The sequence below is a fragment of the Phoca vitulina genome, unplaced genomic scaffold, assembly GCF_004348235.1.
Source record: "Phoca vitulina isolate PV1807 unplaced genomic scaffold, GSC_HSeal_1.0 scaffold32, whole genome shotgun sequence".
Lineage (NCBI taxonomy): Eukaryota > Metazoa > Chordata > Mammalia > Carnivora > Phocidae > Phoca > Phoca vitulina.
The window spans coordinates 18433108-18446988 of NW_022589735.1; the positions used below are offsets into that span (position 1 = coordinate 18433108).

General features: G+C 36.3%; 1 pseudogene; it reads right to left on the reverse strand.

Annotated features, from left to right (window-relative positions):
• Positions 1-11182: 11182 nt before the first annotated feature.
• On the reverse strand, positions 11183-12626 carry LOC116645265 (annotated as a pseudogene).
• Positions 12627-13881: the final 1255 nt, after the last annotated feature.

A 13881-nucleotide genomic window follows, 5' to 3' on the forward strand; every position in this document is an offset into this window, starting at 1 on the left:
CAGTTTCGTGGGAGAAAGAGATATAATAAGGATTTCAATATAATAAGACAGACAGAGACACAAGGTGCTATGAGAGTAGAAAGAAGGGTCATCTGCCCAAACCAGGGTTCACAAAGCCTTCCTGGAAAACATGTCACATGAACATGGCATTGAAAAAAGAAGGCTGGGGAGGGAACTCCAGCAGGAGAAAAGACACCTAGAAATATCCACCTACACATAACTAGGTACATGAAGTATAGGCAGAAGAGTTTACAAACATGAAATTTTTATATTACAAATTCCAATTTAAAAAGTGTTATTGAGGGGCACCTGGGTGGCTCAGTCGTTAAGCATCTGCCTTCAGCTCAGGTCATGATCCCAAGGTCCTGGGATCGAGCCCCGCATTGGGCTCCCTGCTCAGCGGAAGCCTGCTTCTCCCTCTCCCACTCCCCCTGCTTGTGTTCCCTTTCTCACTGTGTCTCTCTCTGCCAAATAAATAAATAAAAATCTTTAAAAAAAAAAAAAGTGTTATTGAGTTGGTTACCATAACTATAAAGGATCTATCTATATTTTCTTAGTTCTTTTAATAGTATTTAAAATATGAAAATTATGTTATCTCTATGTCCATTAAGTATCTCACAAGAAAAATTATCCAATTATGAAAATAAACCTACCATGTACATAGAACACCTACTGTATGAATGCCCCAGTGGCCTAGAAGATTCCTTTCTACTTAAAGGGACATGAAAGCTCTTTTTAGGTTGCTTTCCCAGAGTGACGGAAAAGCATTCATCTTGTTTTTAAATGAAAACAAAATGAAAGTAAAAAAGGCAAGTAGTCACTGCCTTCCCAGGGGTATGTTTAGCAAGATATAATTGTGGTTATGAAAGCTCCTAGGGGCACTGAGAAATCAAGTAATGAGGGGTAGGGAATCCTGTCTGTGAAAACTAGAGAAGGTAGAAACTCTGCATGGGGAAGTAGGAGACAGAGTCCCACTGTCCTCAGCACCTTCCATCAGGCTCCCTCCTGCCAGGCTGGAACCCCAGGGAAAGGCAAAAAAAAAAAGCCTTTTTATCTATGAATTCCAGCATCATGGTGGAATTTGGTATGACAGACAATAAGAGGACAGAGAACTATTAAGTGGGTAAGGCCTGAGGGTAAGCAATAGTTCACCGAATTCATACAAATTGAACATGATGGTATGACTAGGGAAGGAAGAACTTGAAAAGCGTACACACAGCGCTGAGGAAAAGACTAGATATGTATGCAGTTCAAAAAGAGACATAACTAAACTACAGAAGTAGACATCAGAATAATGGGTTACCTTTGGGAAGGAAGAAGGGACTGTGATTGAGAGAGGCAGAGGGAAGCTGCTGGGGTGTGGCAACCCTCTACTCTTTCATATGCATGGTGGCGGCATGACTTATTTTGTAATAATTCATTGAGCTGGAAATATTTTTGTACACTTTTTCTATATGTGGGTCATATCTCATAACAAAAGAGCTTTTAAAAAATAAAAACAACTTATGTAAACTTCTCTTCTTACTTGGTCCGAAGCTTTGCTCCTAAGTACACATAGGAACTTCAGCTCTTATAACTCATGTGAACCTGGGACACAGGGCATATTATATTTGGGGTAAATGGTCTGTTTTCCAGGTGAAACAGAAAACTGTTGTTTCTGTTCAGGGAAGACACGATTAGGACCAGAACTGAGACAAAGATGTGGGAACAGTGAAATAGGAAAACTTCAGGAGAGTTTTCAAAATAGCCCTAATAGAACTTAGTAACCAATTAATAAGAGGTTAGGGTAAAATTTTCAAATAATTTCAAGATTTCAGACTTGAGTACCATGTGGCTGGTGATGCTTTTAACCTGGCCAGTGAAAATGGGGAATGCCAGTTCTCCTTCTTAGGCCATGTTACCTGCTAAATTAGAAATGTGCATCGAGGTAAAATCTTTTTCAACAGAAGATTCTATTTTTCTGTGTTCCTGTCTTAGTTGGGGAAAAAATGATTGTTGTCTATACAGAACTTGCTTCGGCAATGCCTAAGGAGTGTTCACAGGAAATTTTGCTATGCTTTGTTTTTTACTCCAATGTATTCCAGATTGACGTGCTGTCACTGAGACATGAGACTAATCCAAATATGAGACAAAGGAAAGACAGATCACAGTCGGCCATAGATCGAATAAGGAGACGAAAAAGAAGCAGTTAACAAAAAGTGGCCCTGATATTGGACATGAAGTCTCTCCCCCTAAAAATTTTGTTCTGCCTGATACCTGAAGTTCCATTATTAGATAACCATTCTATGCTTAAGAATTTCCTTCCCCCTGGTGTTTTCTTTCAAACTTCACATTTTCATGAGAGTTATGTGATGAGACTATCATGACTTTTCATCTATCATTGGAAAAATGAGATGAACATACAGAAAAATTCATAGAAATGAAAATTAACTTCAAAATATTATATTTAGCATAATGCCAACATTATATAGAGTGTGAAATTTGTCTCCAGCCCAAAAGTCAGAAATTAGCTATTACAACAATTTTACAATTTTCAACTCTTTTAATTTATTGGCAGCATTGTTTGAATGACTTCTTCTCTGAAGAATTTAAAGAGTGAACAACTACAATGCTTCTGAGATTATTTGAGCAATCTCAGAATATGGGAACACCAATGATTTGTGCTAAGTTTGTACTCATTAAAATATGTAGTAAATTCTTAGCTAACCGGAAATAACTGTTGAGAAGACACACTGGGCCAGTGTAAAGATAACAAACACCAAACTAGTTTGTGCACCAGCAAACTGAAATATATTGGCAAATTCTCTACAGGGATCCTTGATTCCTACAGAGACAGAGTAAAGTACATACCAGAATTTTGGAGAGTAAAGCGGTGGTTCTAAAACTTTGCTGCACACTAGAACTACCTGGGGAGCCTTTGAAAATCCCAATGCCAGGTAACAGCTAATACCAATTAGGTTGGAATGTCTGGGTGTGGGAACTAGGCATCAAAATTTTTTAGGACACCCAGCTGATTCCAATGTGCAGCACAATTTGGGAAGCACTGGAGTAAACTTACAGTTTTATATCCACCATATCTGCTTAGAAAGCATCAGAAGTTGTTCATTAAAACTTGCGTTTGGGAAGGGAATGGGAGTAATTCCTAGATCCCTTTCTGCCACTAATCCATGAACACTACCCTCCCTATCCTACTTCCTTGACAACCCACCATTATCTGGCTTTGGGGAGAGGAGAAGATAAGACCAGGGAAATGGTAGAGTTTGCTATCATTCAGCAGTAGGGGGACTTTAGTATTACAACTCTGATTCTCTTATTATCTCATCCACAGATCAGCACTCTGTGTTCAATACCATGGCTGGTATTGGCTCCACATTTCCTCGTCTCTAAACCTAAGGTCAAGATAAGCAGCACTAAGGCATAATGGCTGCCTGTAAGTTCATCCTGGACTCTGAGCGTGAAGAGAGACATGATTAACAGTAAGTACAATGAGCCATTCCTTTCCTCTTGCTACATCTCACAGGCTTAATTTCCCCTCCAGTCAATCATTTTCTCAGGATCCTGAGCTACACTTTGGTCTTCTGATGTCTTCACTGTGCCATGGAATGCTTTATTTTGTTCTCATTAACAGCTGACAGGAGCTTCCCAGGAGATGCAGAGTGAGATGTCTGGTTCTTTATTTCTGAAATATCTTCCTTAGTTAACTATTTGGCATTAAAACGCAAATGTCTCTCACAGGGGCTCACTCCCTTTGACCTTTAAAATAAAATTTTACCTATAGGATCTGGTGTTGCCCCGTTTTTCTATCCTAGGTTGTATGTGAGATTTAAGTAAAGCAATCCTACCCTCAAAAAGCAGATCTCAGTTGAAGAGTTGATGAGTAAACATTAAGCCTCCATGTCAAGCACAGACAAATAAGTACACACTATGCTATACAGAAAAAAAAATGAAACCACCCACATTTTTAATAATTTAAAAATACTACTCTATTTACATTGCCAAGTAGTAGTATGTTCCATCTCTACTGGTTATTGGAAGAAGGGCTACAGCACATACACATAAGATTAATAAAAATTTCTCTTTGGAGATGACTGATGAATACATATCACTGCAGACAATACTGACCACTACTCATATACCAGACACAAAGAGTGTCTCTGTTGTGACCTCAGCTTTATCATTAATTCCAGGGAGTTCTTCTGAATGTGTCCATATATAAAATGATGATTACTTTACCTTAAAGCCTGAAAATTTTAACTGGATTTCAATTACTCTGCTAACTTACATGGCCAGAATCAAAACTGTTTTACAATCACGTCAGTAACAAGTCCATGGAACTGATGTTGCATTAACACGTAAAAACTTACTTGACCTCTTGATGCCTCCATTCTTTTTTTTTTTTTTTAATTTAGTTGATGCCTCCATTCTTACAGCTTAAAATGGTGACTGATCTCTAGCACCATGCTGTTTCCATCAGGAAAATAACATGCTGGTTAAAGAGGGGCTGTCAAAAAATACTTCAAAAACCACAAATGAAAATTATTGGAGAAGTCCAACATGGATATTTTTATAACTACATTTCACATTTTATCTCAGTTAAAGTCACAAAAGTTGCATTATTATTCTAAGAAAACATTTTTTATATTTGATGAGATGATAATAAATGTAGAGGTCACTGTCTTTAGATCATATATACTGATAAGCATATTATTTTATGGCTATAAAAAGTCAACCAAATATAACTACCAAGTACAAAAGATGTTTATTCCAACTAATATTTAAATAAGCTTATTTATGACCTTTGCTTTTGGTAGCATGTTTGATTTTAAAATTTGAAGGAGGACATCTAGTTTTATCCTTGATATATAAAAAGCCCGGAAGCTGTCATTTCCATCCTCCAAAGAAAAAAAAAAAAGCTGAACACAAAAAAAATCAAAGACTTTTCTTGAATGTCAGAGAAACTGAGGTCTTGGGGAAAACTGCCATCGGGAAATCTGGCGACACAAGTGCATTCAGCGAGGCACAACCGAGATCTGTTCATCTAAAGAAGATGCCTCTGGAGCCAATAACTGATAGGAACATTTAAACATTAATTTATTGAATTACTGGAGGCTGACTGTGGACTACTTTCAAAGTCAGAAATTCTTGAGGACTGGATTCTTGGGAGGAGGGGGGATCACGATTTTGTGGGCCTTTCCTCTGGGAAAAAAACAACAGATTCTCACGATGAAGATCCTAGAAAGATCCTTTCGTGGCCCTGAGAGAAGAAGGGCAAGGGTAATCACTGTAAAATATGCCCAGAGCTTAACTCCACACCAAAGCCTACTCTTCAGCGGAAAAGACATTGCCATAGCCTTATCTTGGCTGGAAAAAGAGAATTCCTCCTACTCCATCTCCCTCTGGTCTTCCTGTCTCCCCTAAGAGAAAAGAGAAGTCAGCAAGGGTCAGAACTTCAATGAAATACATTGGGAATAGTGTATGGAAGGAAAGTAAGCAGAGTGCAGGGAGGGAAAAGCCATACCACTGGAGAAACAAATGTGAAGATCACAGCCTTAAGACACAGGCTTCTAAAAGACTGAGATTTAATCAGAAGATTATAGAACACTCTCCCTACCCAACAGCTTACTATAAAACAGGGCTCCAGGATAATATAATACTTAAAATACAATATATGTTAATTATAATACAACACAATGGTAATAATTAGAGTAAAATAAAACAATAGAATAATAGAATATAATAATTATATAATAATAGTGGATTACAACTCAGAGAACAGCAAGTCACAGACTCTCTATGAGAAGGAGTACTTGGAAAATCTTACGATCAAGAGGTGAGACAAAAACAAGGACACCAGAAGAATCTGAATTCTCTGGCACATACAGCTACAGAAACCATTAAACATAGCCCAAATCTGAGCCATATTAACATATTCCCCTATCCCTAATGGCCAATTTCCCTCAGTTCCTATTACCCTATCCAACAAGTCTTTCAAAAAAGATTATAAGACATGACAAAAGACAAGAGAACACAGTCTGCAGAGCCAAAGCAATCACCAGACTTGGAATCAGATGTGACACCATTGATGAAACTATCAGAAAGGGAATTTAAAATAACTATAATTAATATCTTTACATCTATAAAGATAAAAGTAGACACCTTCAAAAATATAAATAATGTAGGAATGAGACGATTACTGTAAGAGTCAAACAGAAATGGTAGAAATCAAAAACACTGTACCAGGAATAAATAATGCCTTTTTGGGCTTGATCAGTAGACCCAATATGGCTGAGGAAACAACCAGTGAGCTTAAAGAGAGATTAATAGAAACTTCCCAAACTGAAATAAAAGAGTAAAAAAGAAAGAAAGAAAAAAAAAGCACAGCATTCAAGAACTGTGGGACAATATCAAAAATGTAAAACACATACAGTTAACCCAGAACAATTTGGGGTTACGGGCAGTGACCCCCTGTGCAGTCAAAAAAAATTTACAACTTTTGACTTCCTCAAAGCTTAAAGCTTAACTATTAATAGCCCACTGTTGACCAGAAGCCTTAGTGATAACATAAACAGTCAATTAATACATATTTTGTATGTTATATGTACTAATACTAAATTTTTACAATAAAGTAAGCTGAAGTAAAGAAAATCTTATTAAGAAAAATCGTAAGATGAAAAACACAGTTTTTTTTTTTAATTCCAGCATAGTTAACATAGTGTTATATTAGTTTCAGGTATACAGTATGATTTAATAATTCCACACATCACCCAGCGCTCACCAAGATAAGTGCACTCTTAATCTTCTTCACCTATTTCATCCATCCCCCCACCCACCTCCCCTCTTGTAACCTTCAGTTTGTTCTCTATAGTTAAGAGTCTGGTTTTTTGGTTTGTCTCCTTTTTTTTCTTTGTTCACTTGTTTTGTTTCTCAAATTCCACCTATGAGTGAAATTATATGGTATCTTTCTTTCTCTGACTTATTTCACTTAGCATTATGCTATCTAGATCCATCCATGTTGTAAATGGAAAGATTTCATATATGTATTTACATGTGTATGTATATGTACCTTTATCCTCTCCTTTATCTCCTTTATCCACTCATCTTTATCCATTCATCTATGATGGACACACTTGGGTTGCTTCCATAATTTGGCTATATTGTAAATAATGTTGCAATAAACACAGGGGTGCATATATCTTTTCAAATTAGTGTTTTCATACCCTTGGGATAAATACCCAGTAGTGGAATCACTGGATCATATGATAGTTCTCTTATTAATTTTTTGAGGACCCTCCATACTGTTTTCCACAGTGGTTGCACCAGCTTGCATTCCCACCAACAGTGCACGAGCATTCCTTTTTCTCCACATCCTCACCATCACTTGGCAGTTCTTGTGTTTTTGATTTTAGCCATTCTGAGAGGTGTGAAGTGATATCTCATTGTGGTTTTGGTTTGCATTTCCCTGGTGATGAGTGAAAAGATGTTGAGCATCTTTTCATTTGTCTGTTAGCTATCTGGATGTCTTCTTTGGAGAAATGTCTGCTCATGTCTCCTGCCCTTTTTTAATTGGAGTATTTGGTTTTTTGGTGTTGAGTTATATAAGTTCTTCATATATTTTGGATACTAACCCTTTATCAGATATGTCATTTGCAAATATCTTCTCCCATTCAGTAGGTTGCCTTTTATTTTTGTTCCCTGCTTCCTTTACCGTGCAGAAACTTTTTATTTTGATGTAGCCCAAAAAGTTTATTTTTGCTTTTATTTCCCTTGCCTTGGGAGACATTATCTGGAAAAATGCTGCTATGGCTGATGTCAGAGAGATTACTGCCTATGCTCTCTTCAAGGATGTTTATGGTTTCAGGTCTCACCTTTAGGTCTTCAACCCATTTTGAGTTTATTTTTGTGTATGGTGTAAGGAAGTTTCATTCTTTTACAGGTGGCTGTCCAGTTTTCACAACATTTGTTGAAAAGATTGTCTTTTCCCCATTGTATATTCATCCCTCCTTTATCAAAGATTAATTGACCATATAATTGTGGGTTTATTTTTGAGTTTTCTGTTCTATTCCATTGACCTATATGTCTATTTTTATGCCCATTCCATACTGCTTTCATTACTACTGTTACGTAATAAAACTTGAAATCTTGAATTGTAATACCTCCAGGTTTTTTTGTTTTTCAAGATTGCTTTGGCTATTTGAGGTCTTCTGTGATCCCATACAATTAAATTTTAGGATTGTCTGCTCTAGTTCTGTGAAAAATGCTGCTGGTATTTTGACAGGGATTGCATTAAATCTGTAGATTGCTTTGGGTAGTATGGACATTTTAACAATATTTGTCCAAAGCATGGAATGTCTTTCCATTTCTTTGCATTGTCTTGAATTTCTTCTATAGAGTTTTATAGTTTTCAGAGTACAGGTCTTTTACCTCTATGATTAAGTTTATTCCTAGATATTTTTTTTTGTTTTTGGTACAATTATAAATGGGATCATTTTCTTAATTTCTCTTTCTGCTACTTCAATATTTAGTGTATATAAATGCAATGTATTTCTGCATATTGATTTTGTATCCTGCAACTTCACTGAATTCATTTATCAGTCTAGTAGTTTTTTGATGGAGTCTTTAGGGTTTTGTACATATAGTATAACATCATCTGCAAACAATGAAAGCTTTACCTTTTCCTTACATATCTGGAAACATTTTATTTCTTTTTCTTGTCTACTTTTGCGTCTCAGACTTCCAGTACTATGTTGAATAAAAGTGGTGAGATTGGACATCATTGTCTTGTTCCTGATCTTAGGGGAAAAGCTCTCAGTTTTTCACCAGTGAGTATGATGTTAGCTATGGATTTTTCATATATGGCTTATAATATGTTGAGGTATGTTCCTTCTAAAACTACTTTGTTGAGGGTTTTTATCACAAACGGATGTTGTACTTTGTCAAATGCTTTTCTATACCTATTGAAATGATCATATGGTTCTTACCTTTCTTTTGTTGGTGTAAGGTATCATGTTGATTGATTAGTGAATACTGAACCACTCCTGCATCCCAAGAATAAATCCCACTTGATCATAGTGAATGACTTTTTAATGTATTGTTGGACTTGGTTTGCTAATATTTTGTTGAGGATTTTTGCATGTATGTTCATGAGGGATACCGGCCTATAGTTCTCTTTTTTTGGAGTGTTTTTATCTGGTTTCAGTATCAGGATAATGCTGGCCTCATAGAATGAATATAAAAGCTTTCCTTCCTCTTCTATTTTTTGGAATACTTTGAGAAGAACAGGTGTTAACTCTTCTTTAAATGTTTGGTAGAATTCACCAGTGAAGCCATCTGGTCCTGGACTTTTTTTTGTTGAGAGTTTTTTATTACTGATTCAACTTCATTACTGGTAACTGGTCTGTTCAAATTTTCTATTTCTTCTTGATTCAGTATTCTGGAGGTTATATGTTTCTAGGAATTTACCCATTTCTTCTAGGTTGTCCAGTCTGCTGGCACATAATATTGCATTATATTCTCTTATCATTGTTTGTATTTCTGTGGTATCAGTCATTATTTCCTCCTCTTTCATTCTGATTTTGTTTGAGACATCTCTCTTTCTTCTTTTTCTTTCTTTCTTTTTTTTTTTTAATGAGTCTGGCTAAAGGCTCATCAATTTTGTTGATCTTTTCAAAGAACTAGCCCCTGGTTTCATTGATCTGTTCTATTGTTTTAGTTTCCATTTCATTTATTTCTGCTCTAATCTTTATTATATCCTTTTTCCTACTGGTTTGGGGTTCTGTTTGTTTTCTTTTTCTAGCTCCATTAGATCTAACATTAGGTTGTTTGAGACTTTTCTTGCTTCTTGAGGTAGGCCTGTATTCCTATAAACTTCCTATTTAGAACAGCTTTTGCTACATCCCAAATACATTTACAGTTCTGCACTGTATTTACTGAAAAAAATGTGAGTGATGGGGCGCCTGGGTGGCTCAGTTGTTGAGCGACTGCCTTCGGCTCAGGTCATGATCCTGGAGTCCCGGGTTCAAGTCCCACATCGGGCTCCCTGCTCAGCGGGAGTCTGCTTCTCCCTCTGACCCTCCCCCTCTCATGCTCTCTCTCTCTCAAATAAATAAATAAAATCTAAAAAAAGAAAAAAATGTGAGTGAACCTGAGCAGTTCAAATCTGTGTTGTTCAAGGGTCAATTGTAATAAGAATACCAGAATGGGAGAAAAGAGAGAACAGAAAGATAACTGGAAAAATCTTCAAATATTTGGAAATTAAATAACACAGCTCTAAATAACCCACAAGTCAAAGAAGTCTCAAAAATTTTTAAATGTTCCCTAACTAAATGTAAATAAAGCTCATATATTAGAAAATATGAAAGGTATAAAATTGATAACCTAGGATTCCAGTTTTAAAAATTAGAAAGAGGAGGAATTTAAGCCTAAGCCAAGGAGAGAATGATAAATAAGAACAGAAAACAATGAATTCGCAATCAATAAAAGCAAAAAACCAATAAAATCAAAAGGCACATTTGAAAAGATCAATAAAATTGATAAATGAATAGATATCACAAATGAAAGAGGGTTCATCCTTATTGATTCCATGGAAATTAAATAGATAGTAAAGGAACAGTTTGAGCACTCTAATGCCTACAAATTTGATGATTAGATGAAATGGACCAAGTCCTTAAAAGACACAAACTTATCAAAACTTACACAAGAAGAAATAAGTAAACTATTTTATATCTATTAAATAAATTAAACTAATAATTTACAACTTCCCAAAAAAGAAAGCACAAGGCCCAGATAGTTTCACTGGTGAACTCTATCAAGCATTTAAGAAAGCAATGATACTTTTTTTTTTTCTCATTAAACTTTTGTTTTAATGGGTCTCAAAATTCTGTGACAGATTTTTGGTCAAGTTGTTTCCATTAAAAAGTACTTATTTTAAAAACTAATAACTTAAAACACACAAAAAAGCAAATGGTCCACAAAACATTCTCCTTTCCTTCTGAAGGTTTTATGATGCATTGTTATCATTAACCAGTCTTTTACTATTAAACTTAAATGGCAGAGGGCATGTTCTGCATGGAGCACTGGGTGTTATGCACAAACAGTGAATCATGGAACACTACAACAAAAACTAAGGATGTAATGTATGGTGATTAACTTAACATAATAAAAAAAAAAAAACTTAAATGGCCAATTGACACAAACAGTTCTGAGACTGTTCTTCCACCACTGATTAAGACTGGGGTGGCAAGTATTGGGAATAATATTCATTTAGCCTTCTGAGCTTTCTGGGCAGACTTGGTGACCTTGTCAGCTCCAGCTGCTTTCTTGTCCACTGCTTTGATGACACCCACAGGAACCGTCTGTCTCATGTCATGAACAGCAAAATGGCCCAGAGGAGGATAGTCAGAGAAGCTCTCAACACACACAGGCTTGCCAGGAACCATAACAACAATGGCAGCATCACCAGATTTCAAGAACTTGGGACCATCTTCCAGCTTTTTTCCAGAACGATGATCTATCTTCTCCTTCAGCTCAGCAAACTTGCAAGCAATGTGAGCTGTGTGACAATCCAGCACAGGTGCATATCCAGCACTGATTTGGCCTGGATGGTTCAGGATAATCACCTGAGCCATGAAGCCAGCTGCTTCCATTGGTGGGTCATTTTTGCTGTCACCAGCCACATTGCCACAACGAACATCTTTGACAGATACGTTCTTGACATTGAAGCCCACATTGTCCCCAGGAAGAGCCTTACTCAAAGCTTCATGGTGCATTTCAACAGACTTTACTTCACTTGTAACATTGACTGGAGCAAAGGTGACCACCATGCCAGGTTTAAGAACACCAGTTTCTACTCGGCCCACAGGGACAGTACCAATACCACCAATTTTGTAGACATCCTGGAGAGGCAGACGCAAGAGCTTGTCAGTTGGACGAGTTGGTGGCAGAATGCAATCCAGAGCTTCAAGCAGTGTGGTTCCACTGGCATTCCCATCTTTACAGGTGACTTTCTATCCCTTGAACCAAGGCATGTTACCACTTGGCTCCAGCATGTTGTCACCATTCCAACCCGAAATTGACACAAATGCTACTGTGTCGGGGTTGTAGCCAATTTTCTTAATGTAGGTGCTGACTTCCTTAATGATTTCCTCGTATCTCTTCTGGCTGTAGGGTGGCTCAGTGGAATCCATCTTGTTAACACCCACAATTAGTTTTACACCCAGTGTGTAAGCCAGAAGAGCATGTTCACAGGTCTGCCCATTCTTGGAGATACCAGCTTCAAATTCACCGACACCAGCAGCAACAATCAGGACAGCACAGTCAGCCTGAGATGTGCCTGTAATCATGTTTTTGATAAAGTCTCTGTGTCCTGGGGCATTGGTCACATAATACTTGCTGGTCTCGAATTTCCACAGGGAGATATCAATGGTGATACTACGTTCATGTTCAGCTTTCAGTTTATTCAAGACCCAGGCATACTTGAAGGAGCCCTTTCCCATCTCAGCAGCCTCCTTCTCGATAGTTCTTTTGTCGATCCCACCACATTTGTAGATGAGATGACCAGTAGTGGTGGACTTGCCTGAATCTACGTGTCCAATGACGACGATGTTGATGTGAGTCTTTTCCTTTCCCATTTTGGTTTAGGTTGAGTGGTGGTTTTCACAACACCTGTGTTCTGGTGGCAAACCCATTGCGGAAAAAAAAGAATGATACTAACTTTTGACAATCTCTTCCAGAATATACAAGGAGAGAACTTCTTAATCATTCTTTAAGGCCACAATTACCTTAATATCCAAAAAAAATAACATAAAACAAAATAAAGATAGCACAAGAAAGTAAAACTACAGACCAATATCTCCTATGAATACAATGCAAAAATCCTCCATAAAATATTAGTAAATTGATGTCTACAATGTACAAAAAGACTAAGTTTTATCCCAGAATTGCAAAGTTAGTTTCCAAAACCAATTAATGTTATAAAACACATAAAGAGAATAAAAGACAAAAACTACATGATCATCTCAATAGATGCAGAAAAAGCATTTCACAAAATCCAATACCCATTTATGATAAACATTCTTAGCCACCTAGGAATAGAAGGAAACTTCAACTTCATAATAAACATCTACAAAAAAACTTTATATGTGATAATGAGAACTGGATACTCTCCCCTGAAAATTGAGAAAAAGGTAAGCATGCCCTCTCTTACAATTCTTATTCATTATTGTACTGAAAGTCATAACTAATTCAGTAAGAAAAAAATGAAAGCTACAAAGATGGTATGTGAAACACAAGGTACAAAATATTATGATTGTATTATATGACTATTTTAAAATATGTTAAATTATGTTTGTCAAAATATTAACAGTTGCTTCCATGTGGTAGAATTATAAGTTCTAATTCTTTATATTTTATGATTTATCAACTAGGAATCTATTGCTCTTTTTTCCCTTGGTGCTTAAAATTATTTGTTTATTTATTTATTTATTTATTTATTTATTATTTGACATCAAGCTAACATCCCATTGACTTAGTAAAATGCAAAGATGTAGAATATGAATAGTTAAAATTTAATTTACCGTATTTTCTTTAGCACTTATTTTATGACTGTTGGCTAGGAGGCCTTGATTGATAACACAAGGCAAAATTTATGTCACAGTATGCCCTAAAGTTGTGACTCCTACTTTTGAGGTATTTTATGTTTTAAATTTATACAAAAAATTTTTAAACATCATACAGTAAAACATCTGAAAGCTACAATTAAAATGTAAGTGGTAAAAAGTACATTTGTCTTGAACCATTGTTTTTTTGTCAAAAAACAAAACACAGTAGTTTATTCATAACTCCATGTATCACCAAGTTAGTCAAAAGAATCTACAATTCACTGCC